Source organism: Palaemon carinicauda, chromosome 11 (assembly GCF_036898095.1).
Source record: "Palaemon carinicauda isolate YSFRI2023 chromosome 11, ASM3689809v2, whole genome shotgun sequence".
Lineage (NCBI taxonomy): Eukaryota > Metazoa > Arthropoda > Malacostraca > Decapoda > Palaemonidae > Palaemon > Palaemon carinicauda.
In genome coordinates this window covers 129,074,459-129,093,648 of record NC_090735.1, presented here as the reverse complement: position 1 = coordinate 129,093,648, position 19,190 = coordinate 129,074,459, and the positions used below count along the sequence as shown (strand labels likewise).

At 34.1% G+C, this 19,190-nt stretch overlaps 1 protein-coding gene across 2 annotated transcripts in view; it reads left to right on the top strand.

The window, feature by feature from the left end:
- LOC137650206 (probable G-protein coupled receptor 21) overlaps positions 1-19,190 on the top strand; it is a 131,413-nt gene that overhangs the window by 9,950 nt on the left and 102,273 nt on the right. The window contains exon 2 of one of the 2 annotated variants that reach the window (XM_068383393.1): positions 8,407-8,435. The exons of the other annotated variant lie outside the window; for it this stretch is intronic. The gene's annotated coding sequence lies outside the window, so the exon portion shown is untranslated. The remainder of the gene's footprint in view (positions 1-8,406; positions 8,436-19,190) is intronic. 2 annotated transcript variants of the gene reach the window in all.

Genomic DNA, 19,190 nt, shown 5'->3' with positions numbered 1-19,190 from the left:
AGAGAGAGAGAGAGAGAGAGAGAGAGAGAGAGAGAGAGAGAGAGAGAGAGAGAGAATGGTTTTAAAGGGTGAATGAGTAGGAAAGGATAATTATAAATGAATTAAAAATATCAAAATATATATGAGGTATTAATGTTTTTTTTAACTACCGTACTGATTAAACGTATTGTAACATTTAGAAATGTTTAAAATATCCTTAAAAGGAAAACTAGATTATTAAGAAGCTTGGTTAAGAATTTCACAAACTGTATAATCCTTTAAAAAGGGAAAAGTAAGAAAACAAGAAGTGAGATCGCACGAAATTTCTCGTACACATACACAATTGCTCGAAGGAAGATTTCATCCAATATTACTATGTGCTTCAACTTAGATCTTATTTGTAATGTAACTAAAGCCATCGACACGAATAACCAGGCATTTAGAAAAACATATGGGCATCGGGATGGTTTCCATGCGGGTTTTATTTCGCGTTACGATCGCCTGAAATCATAAACCGACTGCTCTAAGCAACTACTATCAAGAAATGTTACGTACGTAGAAGCGGAGGCGAGAACCTGTGACCAAGATCTCATACTAATGGCGCGCCAAGTTTGCCAAGAAAAGACCCCAGCCCTGAGAAAAACACGTCGAGGAGGAGGAGGCGAGGCTCAGATGCCCCCCCCCCCCCCTGACACCTACTGTGCAAACTGATGTAAAGTAAGACGGTTGAGGATTGTCTTTGGAAACTGGTAGATAGGACATTCCTAGGATTGTGTGGTCGTGGTATTCAGGGACAGAGCTCGCGAGAATGATCTAAATTTTGGGTGCTTTTGCCAACGGATTTATTCATTGAAAACGGAGAGTTGAAATTGAAAATGGACCAATTTTGGTATAAAGCTCGATCGGTTTTGTCTACAAAAAGCTGTTTTTGTAGATGTTTTGACTTATGTAGCCCGTTCATTTCCTTTCAGAACGTAGGCAGAGATGAATTGTGTTTTGAAATATGATATATAATATTAGCAAGGGAACGTGATAGTATTAGAAAGCTTAGAAAATAGGTTCTATAAATATTATAAAAGTATTGTTTGCATTATAGAAAAGATATAAAATTCAAAATTATATAGATATGGGTAAATTGATTTGAAAGATAATAAAGTTTTTTTTCAATGATCAGTGATTGTGTGATGGAATTCAACTAAAATACACACTTATTATATATATATATATATATATATATATATATATATATATATATATATATATATATATATATATATATATAGGCCTATATATATATATATATATATATATATATATATATATATATATATATATATATATATATATATATATATATATATAGGTGTTATTGGGAACGGGGGAGCGATTGAATGTGTCTGTGCATATATAAGTATTCAGCCATAATTTTTGACGGGTGGCGTACACTAATATATATATATATATATATATATATATATATATATATATATATATATATATATATATATATATATATATATATATATATATATATATAGTTCACGGAGTTTTTATTGCCAGTATAGGGTGTTGGGTCGGAACCGCCCCTTAACACTAAGAATCAACAGCGAATGTTTGTGTGTGTCAGCTACTGATGTCTTGTCTATACGCGATGTAATTTTTTCCCACCGTTCAACCCTTAACTTGAACACAAAAAAATGCAATGATCATTGTAACATCTCTGTAATTAGTGAATCATGGATGAACCTCTTTTCAGAAAACTTCCACGACGATAAATGCACAGACAATTCATTAGCTATGTGGAATACCCATACACTACAAATTGCAGTGTTTATACACTAAATTAGATTATTTGCTGGATCAAGCCACTATTTTTCCCAATTTTCTCTTTTAGGTTTAATAACCCTTTTCCTTATGTCTACCTATTTTTTTTCCATCAAGCCACTATTTTTCCCATTTTTCTCTTTTAGGTTTAATAACCCTTTTCCTTATGTCTCCCTAATTTTTCCCATAGATGTACACATTATTTATTTTTACGTACACATTTTCCTTCGTACGTACAACTTTTCCTTATGTATATCTATTTCCCCCTTTATGTACACCGTTCTCCTTCTCGTGCATATTTGGAAATTACTATAACTAAATTAAGATATCGATAAGAAATCAAGCAATCAGGCAAATTGTTATTTTATGGGGATGGCTATTTTATGAGTTTAGTTTTCTTCCGAATTTCAGATCTCTCTCTCTCTCTCTCTCTCTCTCTCTCTCTCTCTCTCTCTCTCTCTCTCTCATTGCCAGATAACACTCAGTCTAGCTTTTGTATAGATATCTAACATATGTGAGTTAATACTATAGAAAATTCTTGTCATCATCAGTTTCGTTTCCTCCTTTATTAATGGTGAGTCTCTCTCTCTCTCTCTCTCTCTCTCTCTCTCTCTCTCTCTCCTCTCTCTCTCTCTCTCTCTCTCTCTCTCAGACGTATACACATACAGTATATATATATATATATATATATATATATATATATATATATATATATATATATATATATATATATATATATATATATATATAAAATGTTGCTTGTCCACTGCAAGACAAAGGCCGCAGGCATGATGTCCTTCCACAAGCGTCAGTTTATAGTCTTTCTATGCCAATCTATACCAGCAAATTTTCTTAGCTCTTTAATCTATCGTCTTCTTTCCTTTCCCCTGCGTTTGCAATCTCTCAGGACCCATTCTGTCATTCTTCTTCTCCATCTGTCATTCTCATTATATGCCCTGTCCATGTCCATTTCTTTTTTCTTACATGCTAGAATATTCTCTACTTCAGTTTGCTCTCGTATCCTTGTTGTTCGTTTTCTGTCTCTTAATGGTATTCCCATCATTATTCTTTCTATAGCTCTTGTAATTAGCTTATGTTCTAAGGCTTTAGTTAGACTCCATGTTTCTGATGCATGAATTGGTACGGGTAGGACCATTTGATTAAATAATTTTCCTTTTAGAGAAAGTTGCAATTTTCTTTATATAATCCCATTTTCTTTACCAAAAGCCCTCCATCCCAAGCTTATTTTTCTTTTGATTTTGGACTCATGTCCTTGGGAAATATTTACTGTGTCCTAGGTATGTATATTTATTAACAATCTCTAAAACTTCGTCCTTAACCCTTATATATTGTCTCTGCATTTTATTGAACACTATCTTAGTTTTATTCATATTCATTTTTAATCCTACATTTCTAATTTTTCTTTTCAAATCTATCATCTTTTGCAATTCCTTCCATGAATCAATAAATAGAACTATATCATCTACAATTCTTATGTTGTAAAGGTATTCCCTGTTAATATTAATTCCTACATTCTCCCAATCAAAATTCTTAAAATCTTCCATGCACACTTTAAATAATTTAGGAGAGGTGTGGTCTCCCTGTCTAACTCCTTCCTCAAACAGAATTTTCCCACTAGTGTATGTAGTTTTAGGATTGCTGTAATTCCAGTATAGATATCTTCAAGTGTTCTAATATAAAATTCATCTATTCCTTGTCTTTGAAGGGCTTTTATTACTGCTGAAATTTTGACAGAATCAGAATATTTATCTTAGTTTATGTATGCCATACATGGTGGCTTGTCATACTCTCTTAATTTTTCCATTAGTTGGTTAATTACATGGATATGGTCAGTTGAATGCCTGCTTCTAAAGCCTGCCTGCACTCTTGGTTGATTAAAGTCTAGCTCTTTCTATTCTGCCTAATATGATCTTTATAAATATTTTATATATTACTGAGAGAAACCTTATTGGGCGGTAATTATTCAGGGTTTTTGTGTCTCCCTTTATGTGAATCAGTGTAATGATAAAGTTTTTCCAAGCTGAACATTTTGTATAAAGTTCAGTGATTTTACTACTACGAAGTTTCCTCCTATTATTAGATTAATTGTTAGGCCATCTTATCCAGCTGCTTTGCCTCTTTTCATGTCTTTTAACGCTTTCTTTACTTCTCCCACGGTTACTTTTTGTGTTGCTATAGGTGTTTCATTATTTCTATTGGCAAAGTTATTTCTTGTATCATTATTGTATGGCATTGGATAGAAATGCTTTGCAATTTTTATCACTCCATCTCTTTTGTTGATGAGATTTCTGTTTTCAACCTTTAAAGCACATATCTATTGGTACCCTGTTCCAAGTCTTCTTTTCATCCATTTGATGCGTGTTCCTTCATTTATTTTTTTTTCCGAAATTTAGTCTGATTGTGTTATACAAATGTCTTCCGTTTCTAGTTTGTTTATTATTTTGGATAGTTCTTCTATTTCCATTTCCTCTCTCATATTTTACCTTCATTTTCAATTATTTCTTTATTTTTGGTGTTTTCTGATAGTTTTCATGGATCTTGTTTAGGATATTTTCCACTTATCTCTTGTGCTGATTTCAATATGAATTTTGTTAAATTACTATTAATTTCTCCTTTTCCTGGTTGTATTTCTTCATGCAGATGGGAGTACCTACTTTGTGTTGCTAAACTAAACTCATAAGATTTTCCTCATATTATAAGAGTTTGTTTTCTTTATTGAAATTAATTTTTATTTTTCTTTCCTTAAATCTATACAAATTTTACTTATAATTTTATATCCGCTTGCCTATCTTGTTTAACAATATCACGTCTTCAACTGAATTAACTTTTTCAATGAGAATAGAATCTATTTCGTTTTTCATTTCTCTATTTGGGCTTCTGTATGCCCATTTTCCATGTTCCTTTTTATAAGAAAAAAGTTATTCATTATTTTAAGATTCTTTGTTTCAGCAAATTCTGCAAGCATGCCACTGTCATCGCTTGTGCCTACTCCAAATTTATACGCCGCCGATTCTCTTCTCTCTTTTGACCTACTTTAGTACTGAAATCACCCAAGATAAATGTAAATTGAGTCCTATGTTTTTTATAAAGATAAATCCAGATCTTCATAGAAAGTTTATATTTCTTCCTCTGTATAGAAGGATGATAATAATAATAATAATAATAATAATAATAATAATAATAATAATAATAATAATAATAATAATAATAGATTCGGTTGGTGCACACGTTTGAATGATCTCCATTTTATAGTTTTCATTTAGTTTGATCACCAATACTACAACTCTGTCACTGATACTATAAAATTTTTCTGTGTTACCTTCAAGATTTTTATTGATGAGGAATACTTAACATGATGAAAGGGTTCGTATATCACCCTGATCCTCAAAGATGTGCTAGTCAAGGCCACCCATAATAGGTTGGTTTGCTGTGAGCGATCAGTCAAAAATCTCCCACAATCTGCATTCTTCAGCGTGGTGATGAAAACTGCCCAAACCCCAGAAATGAATATACGTATCTGAGGCCTTTGTCTTGCAGTGAGCTATAGTGGCTGTATTTGTTATTGTTGCTGTTGTGGGGTTTATTATTAATAAAAATCTTGCAGGTAACATAGAAATATTTTATAGTATCAGTGATAGAATTGCAGTATTGATTATCAAACTAAATGAAAACTATAAAATGAAGATCATTCAAATGTGTGCACCAACAACATCCTATACAGAGGAAAAAATACATTATATATACTATATATATATATATATATATATATATATATATATATACATATATATATATATATATATATATATATATATATATATATATATATATTTATATATATATATATATATATATATATATATATATATATATATATATATATATATATATATATATATATATATATATATTAACAACAAATCGCTGAAATGTGCGATGTCTCAAGATGACAACAAGCCAGGAGGTAAAAGGAAACGAAGATTTGACAAGCTATTTCATTTTATTACTACACCTCTTCACTGTCTTCTGATTTAATAGTACATTAACAATATAAAGAAACCCCTGTGATGACTTACAAACCGAACAAAAATGAGCAAATTACTTAGAAGATGGTTGTTTAAAAATTTTCTTTACTAGTACTTCATTTAGTTTGTACATACATAAACTGGTGTTGAAGCAGGTCTTCAAAATTGTTGTTGATTAAACATGTTTCAATGATATTTCATTTAACAATATCTTGGCAAAATATAAGTTTTTTAGCAGCTTCCCAATTGATACTGTTTAATTAAGACATAATTTGAAGACATGCTTAATACCAGTTGAAGTATGTACAAACTGAATGAAGCATAGAAAAGAACATTTCTAAACAACTAGTTTTCAAGAAATTTGCTCATTTTCGTTCTGTTTGTATAGCATAGTGAGTCTGAGTGTACCCTCAAGCAAGACAACTCTAACCCAAGACAGTGGAAGGTCATGGGTACAGAGGTTATGGCGCTACCCAAGACTAGAGAACATTAGTTTGATTTTGGAGTGTTCCTCTCCTAGAAGAGCTTCTTACCAAAGCTAAAGAGTCTCCTCTGCCCTTTGCTTAGAAACTACAGGAAAACGGCGGATTGGCGTTTGCAAGCACATCAATTGTAGGTATTCCCTAAAGAAATCGCATGCTGCACCGACAACGAAGCCTCAACTGCGCTATATTAAAAGGCTAATACTCATGACGCTTTACAACGTCTCTCTCTCTCTCTCTCTCTCTCTCTCTTTCTCTCTCTCTCTCTCTCTCTCTCTCTCTCGCTTCCTGGACAGTATGCAGATACGCAACCTTCCTTCACTCTGGTCATCAGTACGGCTTCAGTAGAGCCAGGAATCTCTCTGGGGAAATTTATATATGACTTATTGATATTCCCAACTATTTTCTTATGGTCTGGCATAAGGTCCCGTTAACTGAACTCCTTATTTATGGCTTCATTCTTTCCCACTATGAACTCGCTTCTTGTTATTTCCAAATCTATTGATTGCTCATGTTTGTTCCATTTTTATATCTCGCAGGGTTTCCTGGTTTATTTATTCACTCATGTAGATTATCCGTTTTATCAGTGAAGTATTGAAACTTGTCTTTCCTACGATTGTAAGTGAGTTTTATTTTGTTGCATTAACTTTGTTTTGTTTAACATCTTGTTTATTCTTACTGGAATATCATAGGATATTGTTGGAGATCTGTTGTTTTTGGTGGAGCCCTTAGGCTTGTAGCTTGGCTAATAATAATAATAATGATGATAATAATAATAATGATAATAATACTGTCCATTCAGCCTCCTGAGAGACTCCATTAGTGTTAAAACTGTACCGCACGTGTATCACACATGCTCGTATACTGTAACGATATTTTTATATATCTATATCTATATCTATATATATATATATATATATATATATATATATATATATATATATATATATATATATATATATATTATCCTTATCGCTCTCCCCTCGTACTGATGGGCCGCATGTTCTGGCATCATTTTGTTTGAATTTTTGTACCGTTCTTCCTTGGAACGGGTTGTATATAAACTCATGCTCCGTAGAAATAAAGTTAGTTCCATTCATCCTGCGTATTTGACTCAGAATTTTATAACAGTTAGTTTTGGGAAGATCTGTACCACCTTGAATTATTATCTGTTATTCTAAACAGCTCCTCCAAAGGAGCCGACTCGAAAAGGGCATGATTTCTTCCGCCTAACAATGACCTAGTTCTTACTGATAACAATGACCCACCTCGGCTTTATATCGGTCATTTATAGATAATAGGTAAGGCTTCTCTCTAATATGGCCTCTCCATATCTTCATGCGAATCGGGGTTCATATTATTTGAGATAACGTGGTAATACTGGAGACTCGAAAGTTGTCTTATTTCATCAGCGAGTTTTCCCATCCAATTCTGTGGCTTGTCCTGTCTTTTTTATTTCATTCTTGTGTCCAGGGGCTAAGATTTATTCTGAGAGCCATGTGTATAGTTTTTCCGTCGAAAGATAATACAGTGATTCAGTAAATGGTATATATATATATATATATATATATATATATATATATATATATATATATATATATATATATATATATATATATATAAATATAAATATATATATATATATATGTATGTACTCACATCTCTCTCACTATATATATGTATATATATACATATATATATATATATATGTATATATATATATATATATATATATATATATATATATATATATATATATATATATATATATATGTAGATATATACAGTATATATATATATAATGTCTGCGAGTGTATGTTTGCGTGTGTATATAATTGCATCATTTCACACAAATTAATTACATCACCAGTATTCAAAGAAATATATTTATTCACCATGTTCAGCAGTTTTCCCTCATTATGGTAATCCATCCACACGGGTCACTTGTAAATTTGTGTGCATAGTCAAAAGAATTCATATGTTTTATTAAATGTTTTGATATATAGTTATGAACATAACTTAAAAAATAGCCATTTCACCTCATTCCTAATTTCCGTTGTGTTTGGCTTTTTCAGGCTGCTTGACTACAGAAGGGTCAAGAAAGGTGAGAAAATTAATTAGTTCTTTAGTTAGGTTTTCAAAATGAGTCTTCTAGGGACTAGGCCTATAAATTTTTTTGATGGGTACTATTCTTTGAATATCAGCGTCAACATTTGAAACCGGTGTTTTTTTTTTTCCTGAAAGTAGGCCAGTGTCATAATCCTTTAGGTCAAATGGACAGAAAGAAAAATTTGACTTCATATGACACATATCTTAAAGTGTAATGAGAGTACAAAGCAATATGTTTTGGCCGTTATTACTTTTGTAACAATTTGTATAATTTATAAACTGAAACGTAATTGTTATGCTTTCTGTAGTACTGGACTCACACAAATGCACACACACACACACACACACACACACACACATATATATATATATATATATATATATATATATATATGTATATATATATATATAATATATATATATATATATATATATATATATATATATATATATATATTTATATATATGTATATATATGTGTATATATATGTATATGTACTGTATATAATAACTATATACCGTATATATATATATATATATATATATATATATATATATATATATATATATATATATATATATACACACACACACATAAATTTTGGAGATTCAGGTTACGTGGGAACAGCAAAAAACAATCATACTATGGAAAATGATGTTACAACTAACTTAAGGCAAGAGGAGATTAAATGTTAATTTTAGTCACGTAAATCCATAGAGAGACTTCGGTCCATTGAGCGGAATAATTTCTTTGAAATCGCCATTTTTAACATCTACAAAAAGTTATGTTTACTTCAAGTTATCCTGAATGGGATGGGGGATATAAAGTAACTGATTATGTTCCCTGTTTCGGATATGGCCATTTATAGAGGGAAGATAATTTAGATGGTGACGGCATCTCGGAATGTGGATGTAGATAAATATTTGGATTATCTACGAAATGCTAATATATTTATTATTATTATCATCATCATCATTATTATTATTATTATTATTATTATTATTATTATTATTATTATTATTATTATTGTTGTTGTTGTTGTTAGCTATACTACAACCTTAGTTGAAAAAGCAAGATGTTATAACCCCAAGGTCTCCAACAGGGAAAAATAGCCCAGCGTGGAAAGGAAATAAGGAAATCAATAAACGATAGGAGAAATAATTAACAATTAATAGAATATTTTAAAAACAGTAACACCACCAAAACAGATATTTCATATATAAACTATAAAAAGACTTATGTTAGTCCGTTCAACATAAATACATTTGCTACAAGTTTGAACTTTTGAAGTTCCATCGATTCAACTACCTGGTTAGGTCACAGTTGCAATAAAATTTCTAGAATACTGTGTAGTATTGAGCATCGAGATGGAGAAGGCCTGATTAATAATATTAACTGCATGCCTAGTATTAGAACAGGATGAAACTGTCCGGGAAGATCTGAATGTGAAGGATGATCAGAATTATGAAAATCTCATGCAACATGAATAGCGAACTACTTGAACAACGGTGCCAGAGATTAATATTTAGATCAGGAATAAGAAATTTAATAAACCGTAAGTTCCTGTCCAACAAATTAAGAGGAGAATCAGCAGCTGAAGACCAGACAGGAGATCAATACTCGAAACAAGATAGAATGAAAGAATTAAAAGACTTCTTCAGAATAGATTGATCTCAAAAAGCCAATTTTTTTGTGCAATTGAAGAAGACACAGACCTAATGTCTTCCTCAAAAGTAAATTTGCTGTCGCGAATCACACCTAAAATTTTAAAAGTCATACCGAGTTATAAAATCATTATCAGTGCTGAGATCTGGATGTTGAGGAGCCACTGTTCTTGATCTCCTTACAATCATACTTTGAGTTTTGTTAGGATTCAACCTTATGCTCCAAAATTTGCACCATGCACTGATTTTAGCTTGATCTTTACTTAAGGGATTCAGCAACCCAAGATCTACATTCAGGAGATGGAATTGATGCAAAGAGTGTAGCATCATCTGTATATGCAACAAGCTTGTTTTCTAGGCCAAACCTTATGTCATGTGTATATAGTAAGAAAAGTAATTGGCCAAGAACACTACCCTGAGGAACACCAGATATCACATTCCTTAAACCACTATGGTACCCATCAACAACAACTCTTTGCGATCTATTACTTAAAAATTCATCAATGATAGTAAGAAACGACCCACCCACTCCCAACTGTTTCAGTTTGAAAACAAGGGCCTCATGATTGACACGGTCAAAGGCAGCTCTAAAATTAAAGCCAATCATATGAACTTCCTGACCACAATCAAGGGATTTCTGTACAGCATTGGAGATTGTAAGGAGGGCATGACATGCTCCTGGCTTTTACGAAAACAAAATTGCAAACCAGGGAATAGATGATTACCTTCAGCAAACTTATTAAGACGTTTTACCAAAAGATGTTCGAAAACTTTAGATAATATTGGAGATATGGAAATTGGGTGGCAATCAGTTGCACTTGAGCTAACACAAACACATTTACATACTGGAGTAACATTACCCATTCTCCAACAAGTGATAAAAGCTCATCTTCTTGGTAACTTGTGCAAAATAACAGATAACTTTGGAGCTAAGAAATCTAGTCTTTATAAAAAACATAGGGAAAATACCATTTGGGTCTACACCTCCATAAACATCAAGACCCATCAAGAGAGCTTTAATTTCACGAGATCCAAAAGCTAAACTAGTTAGTTTAGCCTCAGGAAAACAAGAATGAGGAAGATCAAGTTTCTCATTACGCTGTTTACTGTCAAGCACACCAACCAAAGGGGAGTGACTGAGCCATCTGGTGTAAGTAAAGGAAGAACTGTTGCAACTACTCCAAAGATTGCAGATTTAAGGGTAGCCCATCACTTATGTTCCTGAGTTGTATCAGAAAGGGTTTCTTTTATGGTTAAATTGTATTCCTTTTCAGCTGAAGCATAGACTCTCCGAGCAAAAGCTCTAAGCTGATTACAGTTATTGCAAGTCAAATAAGATCTGTTACCCTTCCAAAGATGATAGGCTTCCTACTTCTCCAAATAAGTACGTCTACAATCATCGCTGAACCAGGTTTTGTCCTTCACTCTGTATCTTAGCACACAACATATGAGTTATTTCACAAGACTATTTACTTACATATTTAGTTTATTCTTATTCTCTGATAAAAGATAATCCTTAAATAACCAAGATACAATGCTTGGCTTAATAGCTAAATTCAATCGTCTAAGATTGTGGTAGATTAGTTGACTCGTCACCAACTAGTGATCAGTGGGTCCTTAGTTCCAGCCGAGCTCACGGCTAGATAGATTTCACGAGGGACCACAACCTTATCGTCCTAGTTTGATCTGCTGAATCCTCAGCACCCATTGTCTGGTCTTACCTGGTTGTAACTTGGCTTGAAAGTGGCTCGGAATCAGGTAATATATTCGATGTAATCAACCTACCATTGAGCTGTTTTTGTAAGGATTCTGTATGACCCAACAACTTCATCTCATCGTCCTTGTGAGGTAGGGATGGTAGGTCGCATTCAGCAGCCATTGTCTGGTTATACCTGGTCCTAGCTTGGATGGAGAGTGGGTTAAATCAATAGAGGAAACACGAGGCGGAATCCAAGCAGCCGTCTGGTGTCCGACAAGCCCTAGTGCCATCGAGATCAATACACAAGGAGGAGCAAATGCAAAAGCCCAAACTGGGAATTGGTTAATCTGCCCTCTATTAGAGGCAGACGAGAGCCTCTTCCTCGCTGCTAAGTTTACGAGATGGAGGCGATAAGGCATATTCAGCGAGTTCAGCTAAATCAAATGATGCTCAGATCAAGCCAGCCTCTTTTGTTGTTTTGAAATTACTATGGAGATTTGCTTTTCATTTGCTGTCAAGTCCTATTGTCATGGACAAAGAATATTGGGAGGAAGATTTGTGGATGAAATGCTTTTTAGTATGGCTTTTATTCATTTGATTTCGTGGTGGGTTTTAATGAATTTTCACTTGAACTGATACAATATATATATATATATATATATATATATATATATATATATATATATATATGTGTGTATATATATATATATATATATATATATATATATGTGTATATATATATATATATATATATATATATATATATATATATATATATATATATATATATATATATATGTACACAGTATGTATATACATGTATGTATATATATATAATATATATATATATATATATATATATATATATATATATATATATATGGGTGTGTGTTTGAGTAAGTATATACATTCATATGAAAACAGTTTTATTCATCCATTTTTTTTATTGCATATTAGTTGCTGAAATTTGTCATTATTTAAGTTCAATTGTACATCTCATATTCAAACTACATCGACTAAAATTCCGTAGCCTTTTCTTTTGATGGATAAGTTTATGTGAAAATCTTAAATCTAGTCAATCAGATAGCATGTAATGACTTCAGAAATCATCCATCTATTTACAGGATTGAGTAATTGATCGATTGATTAATTCAACTGGCAATAGAACATAGAGACAGTTACTCCCCCTCCCCCCCAAAAAAAAAATCTTCCCACCAACAGATGTAAGACCCAACTTGATATTGTTATTTATAAGAATTCTTATTAATTAACCTTGTTACTTTTTTTTATGGGTTTTCACTATAGTCCATTTCTTTTAGCGAGTCATATTTGCACCGACTCGCATCGGTGCCCTTTTAGCTCGGAAAAGTTTCCTGATCGCTGATTGCTTGGATAAGATAATTCTAATCAATCAGCGACCAGGAAACTTTTCCGAGCTAAAAGGGCACCGTTACGAGTCGGTGCAAATATGACTCGTTAAAAGAAATGGACTATAGTATCTCATTCATAAGTTTGAAATGAATTCTAGCACAAAGCCATTGATAAAATTTTAGCGAGTTTAGGTCTTCCATGTCTGGTGCTCCACAGGATAATGTTCTCTCTCTCTCTCTCTCTCTCTCTCTCTCTCTCTCTCTCTCTCTCTCTCTCTCTCTCTCTCTCTCTCTCTCTCAATTACCCAAAAGATGAATTGTATTCTTCAAGTAATGATTTCGATGCTGCCTCTGGAAAAAATATTGGTCTTAAATTCGTAAGTTGAAACCCTGTTAACATTAATATACATTTTTTTTTTTTTTTGTAATTGCTAAAGTCAGTGGTAAATTGTCGGCTTGAAAAATTGCGTCCCTGAAACGTATTTTCTCGTAGAATTATATTTTACAGCTAGTTGAGAAAGATTCCATATTCAGATTAATAATTAGTGACTCATTATGGCATTGCGGTCATAGACCTATGCGAAATATTCAAGAGGAATTCCATGTTATTCGCAAATCACTTAAATATTTTGCTATCTAAAATTTTAGTGTAACTCTTTTACAGACTTTGAACTGAATCAAACTTTCCAGAGGTTCAAACTCATCAACTTGATGAGGTTAAAATTCCTCACTTGATGAGGTTCAAACTCTTCCACCTGGTGAGATTCAAACTTACCCGCTTGATGAGATTCAAACTCATCCATTCGGTGAGGTTCAAAATCATCCACTTGATGAGGCTCAGTCTCATCCACTTGATGAGGTTAAAATTTACCACTTGATTATGTTTAAACTCATCCACTTGATGAGTTTCAAAAACTTCCTCTTGATGCGGCTCAAATCATCCACTCGATGAGGTTAATATTTTTCTCTTAAGGTTCAAACTCACCCACTCGATGAGGTTCAAACTCATCCACTAGATAAGTTTCAGTCTCACCCAATCGATGAGGTTCAAACTCACCCACTCGATAAGGTTCTAATTTACTCACTCCCGAGATGAGGTTCAAACTCACCCACTTGATAAGGTTCTAACTTACTCACTCCCGAGATGAGGTTCAAACTCACCCACTCGATAAGGTTCTAATTTACTCACTCCCGAGATGAGGTTCAAACTCACCCACTCGATAAGGTTCTAACTTACTCACTCCCGAGATGAGGTTCAAACTCACCCACTCCCTCGTTTCGTCGTATTCATGAATTGAGTGGGACACTCTACTGGATCAAATGTAATTCTGCCTTCCCGAAATTACGAAAGCTCTTCGGCAGATTACATTATTTTACGGCAGATATAAATCCTGTGTGGTTATTGCTATCGATAAAGTTACATCGTTAACTTTGAACTTTTAGGGGAATTTTACCTAGAGGATGTAGTTCTCGAGAAGCTTGGAATGAAGTAAAATACTTTTAGATATGAGGGGATTCGTATAATAGCACCGAGAGAGAGAGAGAGAGAGAGAGAGAGAGAGAAGAGAGAGAGAGAGAGAGAGAGAGAGAGGAGAGAGAGAGAGAGAGGGAGAGAGAGAGAGAGACCGTGCTAGGTGGTATATCTTAGCAATCTATTTTTGCCAACGGTTATACTCGTATAAGCGGATGAGCAACTTGTTGGAGTAATGAGAGCTTTGGGTGCGGAGGAAATGCGGCCCTAAATCGCGACGAAGTCACTGGCAGCAGGGTGACGGATTGGGTTTAAGGCGATGGACAAACTGTCTTTACGGCTTTTACTCCTGATGCCTGGCGGTTGATCTTACTAGAATTAGTATGGACCGGCAGGGGTCACTTGCCTTAGATAGGTACTGCGCATCACAAGGAACTGGCTATCCTTTGATGTTTCAAGTAATGAATCCTCTGAGGCCTTTTGCGTCAATAGGCGTAGGAGGAGAGGATGATGATGATAGTGATGAGGAGAGAGAGAGAGAGAGAGAGAGAGAGAGAGAGAGAGAGAGAGAGAGAGAGAGAGAGAGAGAGAGAGAGAGAGAGAGGATTCCCGTGCAAATTGCCTCCTAATAATATCTCGTCAAAAACATTTTCAATCCTTCAGATGACCTGAGGTCATCTAGAATTCTCCTGCGGTAGTCACGCTATTGTTGGTATCCCAAGTTTATCAAACACGGCACCAGTTCTGCCTCTGGTCGTTGCTAAAAGGCTTTCTCGTGCAAATGGTACGAAAGATAAATGTCGAATATGAATAGGGAAGCGTGCCTTCATTGGAAAGTGAAATTAAAGAAAAGGTTACTTTAGAATATACGGCAGTGAATGGTGGACATGTTGGTGCACATATACGCCGCCATTTCATAAGACAAAATTAGTTGAAACCATAAGTAAGGTAGCGGTTTTTTTTGCTGGGGTGGCTTAAGAGACATAACTTAGGAGATGGATTATTAATTAACATGACATACAAGTAGAGAGTAGGTTTAAAGCCACCCACGAATGGCAGAGGTAAGGGACAGTGACAATGCCCTGGCAAGTAGGACAATACCCTAGAGACTGACCACATAAGCATATGATTAATGCCTGAGCCCCATATCCACCAAAGCTAGGACCAGGGAGGGCCAGGAAATGACTGCTGATGACTCAGTTGGTAGATCTATAGGCTCCCCGAAATTCCCCATCCTTAGCTCACAAGGATGTTTAGGTTGTAGACACTACAAAAAACTATCGAGCCTGAATCTTCCTGAGCCCCGATTAGAATGACTTTTGAAATCCATTTTCTCATATCGAGGCCTCGATCTCTTAAACCCGATACGGCAGAAGAATTCCGGAGAAGATGCAGAATGATCAACATTATCGGAGATCGATATTCCGCACAGTTCTCTTGTGTTATGAATAAGAAATGAATTATCTCAGTGAAATTAGGTATCGGTTTGTGCTCACTGTTTGTGTTTTGCTAAGTAATGGAACTTGCGAAGTTCCTCTGGCCCATGTCACCTAAAAGGAGCCACCATTGATTTTTTTTTTCTTTTCTAAAAACTGGTTTACCCCTCTTTATTTTTAAAAGCCACTCATGAATGGCAGAGACAAGAGATAGTGACCATGCCCCCTAGAGACTGACCATATTATGATCAGCGCCCTAGCCCCAATCAAGACAAGCTAGGGCCAGGGAGGACCAGGCAATGGGTACCGATGACTCAGCAGGTAGACTTATAAGCTCCCCCCAAATCCCCATCCTTTGCTCACAAGGATGGTGAGGTTGCAGACACTACAAGAAACTACCGAGTTTGAAATATTATATGTGGTCAGATCAGAGGATATTTAAAGGTTTATCAATATGGCGAAGGTGAAACCACCCTTAAAAAAGGCGCTTCTCTTAACAGCGCCCGCCATTTGCGCATCAGAGTTGTATTCTAAAACAGATAAGCAGATATCCCTATCTTTGCTGATTTCCTTGATGCGCTAGTAAACCAGCAAGCGCCACACACACACACACACACACACATATATATATATATATATATATATATATATATATATATATATATATATATACCTGTGTGCGTGTTTGTGTGCGCGTGTGTGTGTGTGTGTGTGTGTGTGTGTGTATGTGGAGCTTGCAGGTTTACTAGCGCATCAAGGAAATCAGCAAAGATAGGGATATCTGCTTATCAGACATACACTTGTATCCAAAAACCTTCTCCGAATGTGCTTCATTAAGAATGACTAAGTTTAAGACGATTATGCATCGTTTAGATCTAAGGAATCACTTATCTCGTCACGTATTATTATTATTATTATTATTATTATTATTACTAGCTAAGCTACAACCTTAGTTGGAAAAGCAAGGTGCTATAAGCCCAAGGGCTCCAACAGGGAAAAATAGTCCAAAACGAGAGCTTGTGAACAGCCGGAGAAAATTAAACCTGAACAAATTAACTCATGGGCCCTTTTAGCCCTGAAGCTGATTTTCAGTTATATTAACTGAAGCTGTGAAATATTTTTCCTACCAGTGAAATATCCTAAGAGAACTTGTTTTGTTGAAGTGTGATAGTTTATATAGGAATTATTTATTTTAATGTTGTTATTATTCTTAAAATGTTTTCCTTGTTTCCTTTCCTCACTGGACTATTTTCCCTCTAGGGGCCCCTGGGCTTATAGCATCCGGCTTTTCCAACTAGGGTTGTAGCTTAGCACGTAATAATAATAATAATAATAATAATAATAATAATAATAATAATGATATCCCTTTCAAACTTTGATATACAAAAGCGAATAAAATGTCAGTTGAAAAGAATAATGATAATGTTCATATAAGATCCGGTTTAAAGATATATCATTTCAGAATACATAAAAGAGCATGGCCTTGAATTCACATTTGATATGGACTGGTCTACGACTAATAGAGAGAGAGAGAGAGAGAGAGAGAGAGAGAGAGAGAGAGAGAGAGAGAGAGAGAGAGAGAGGAGAGAGAGAGAGAAAAAAAACAATAGGCAGAACCATGCATTATTTTAGGGCCTCTGAAGACTTCAATTCTTCACAGCAAATAGCTGTAATGAACTTAATTTGTTGTGCTATGTAAGAATGAAGGTTCAGTTGTAAAAATTTAATGTAAAAGACAGTCGTAACATTAGATCGCGACACAAAATTTCTAGTTATCTGGTGAACTTTGTGTATCGATTTGTTTTCAATGCCAACTCGGTCTGCTACGGATAGAACGAGAGAGAGAGAGAGAGAGAGAGAGAGAGAGAGAGAGAGAGAGAGAGAGAGAGAGGAGAGAGAGAGAGAGAGAGAGAGAGAGAGAGAGTATATATAAGTGAACAAACTAACGTTTGCGAAATGCCATTAAAAATCTATATTTGTGAGCTATCACAACCTGAAACATGGTCTGCTAGGCAGAAGAGGTACATTAATTTATTGTTAATTGTGAAAAACCGAAATTCATTAATGTCAAATTAATGTCAAAAGGTTTAACTTTAAAACGGTGTAATTTTTTTTTCTTTTCTCTTTTTTTAGTCGACACTTTCATGTAAATGCCATTCTCGTCGTAATACGTATCTGATGATAGACTATTTTTTAGTAATTGTCTAAAAGAACGAAGCTCAAAATCGCTATTAGATGAGATAGGAATAGATAAAAGTAAATCAAAATATTCAAAAGAAACAATCAACTACGGATTTAATAGGATAAAATTACATGTTACCGATTGTACATTAAAAAATGATCATAAATCACATTTTCTCTTTGCGGGAGATGAAAGGGCATATTCAAGGGAAATGTCAAGGGAACATTTAGCGAAAAACTGTCTGACACTGACGTAGCGAATAAATTGTTCCATTATGATTGGGCGCGTCACGAAAATACCCTGATGCCATTCTAGTATTAGAACTGAATGTGCGAAACCATCTCTTTTTTTTTTTTCTGAAGAAGAAGAGTTAGAGAGAGAGAGAGAGAGAGAGAGAGAGAGAGAAACCTTGCAGTGTCTGACGAGGAAATTGTCAAGTGTAAGAAATTATAGCTTTGTGGAAACACCTGCAGATAGAATTATGTTCTTGGCGTGATTGGAGAACTTAAACGTGAACAGAGAGGAAGGTTAAAACTGCAATAGTCTGTTAATAAAAGGTTTGATGGTAATAATGATGTAATAGCCAGGTACTTATTCACAATTTAGTATTTAGGAATGTAAAGAAGAAATGAAAGTTTATATACTGTATTATACATAATTTAAACCAGTCTGAAATACGTTACGCCAAGCTACAACCCTAGTTGGGAAAGCAGGTTGCTATAAGCTCAAGGGCTCCAACGGGGAAAAATAGCCATGTAAGGAAAGAAAATAAAGAACAAATTACAAGAGAAGTAACGAACAATTAATATAAAATATTAATATAAAATATTGTAAGATCAGTAACAACGTTAGAATAGATCTTTCAGGTAAATAGTTTCGTTTTTATTCTAAATGGTGAGTCTTAGGTACAGTATTTTACTGTACCTC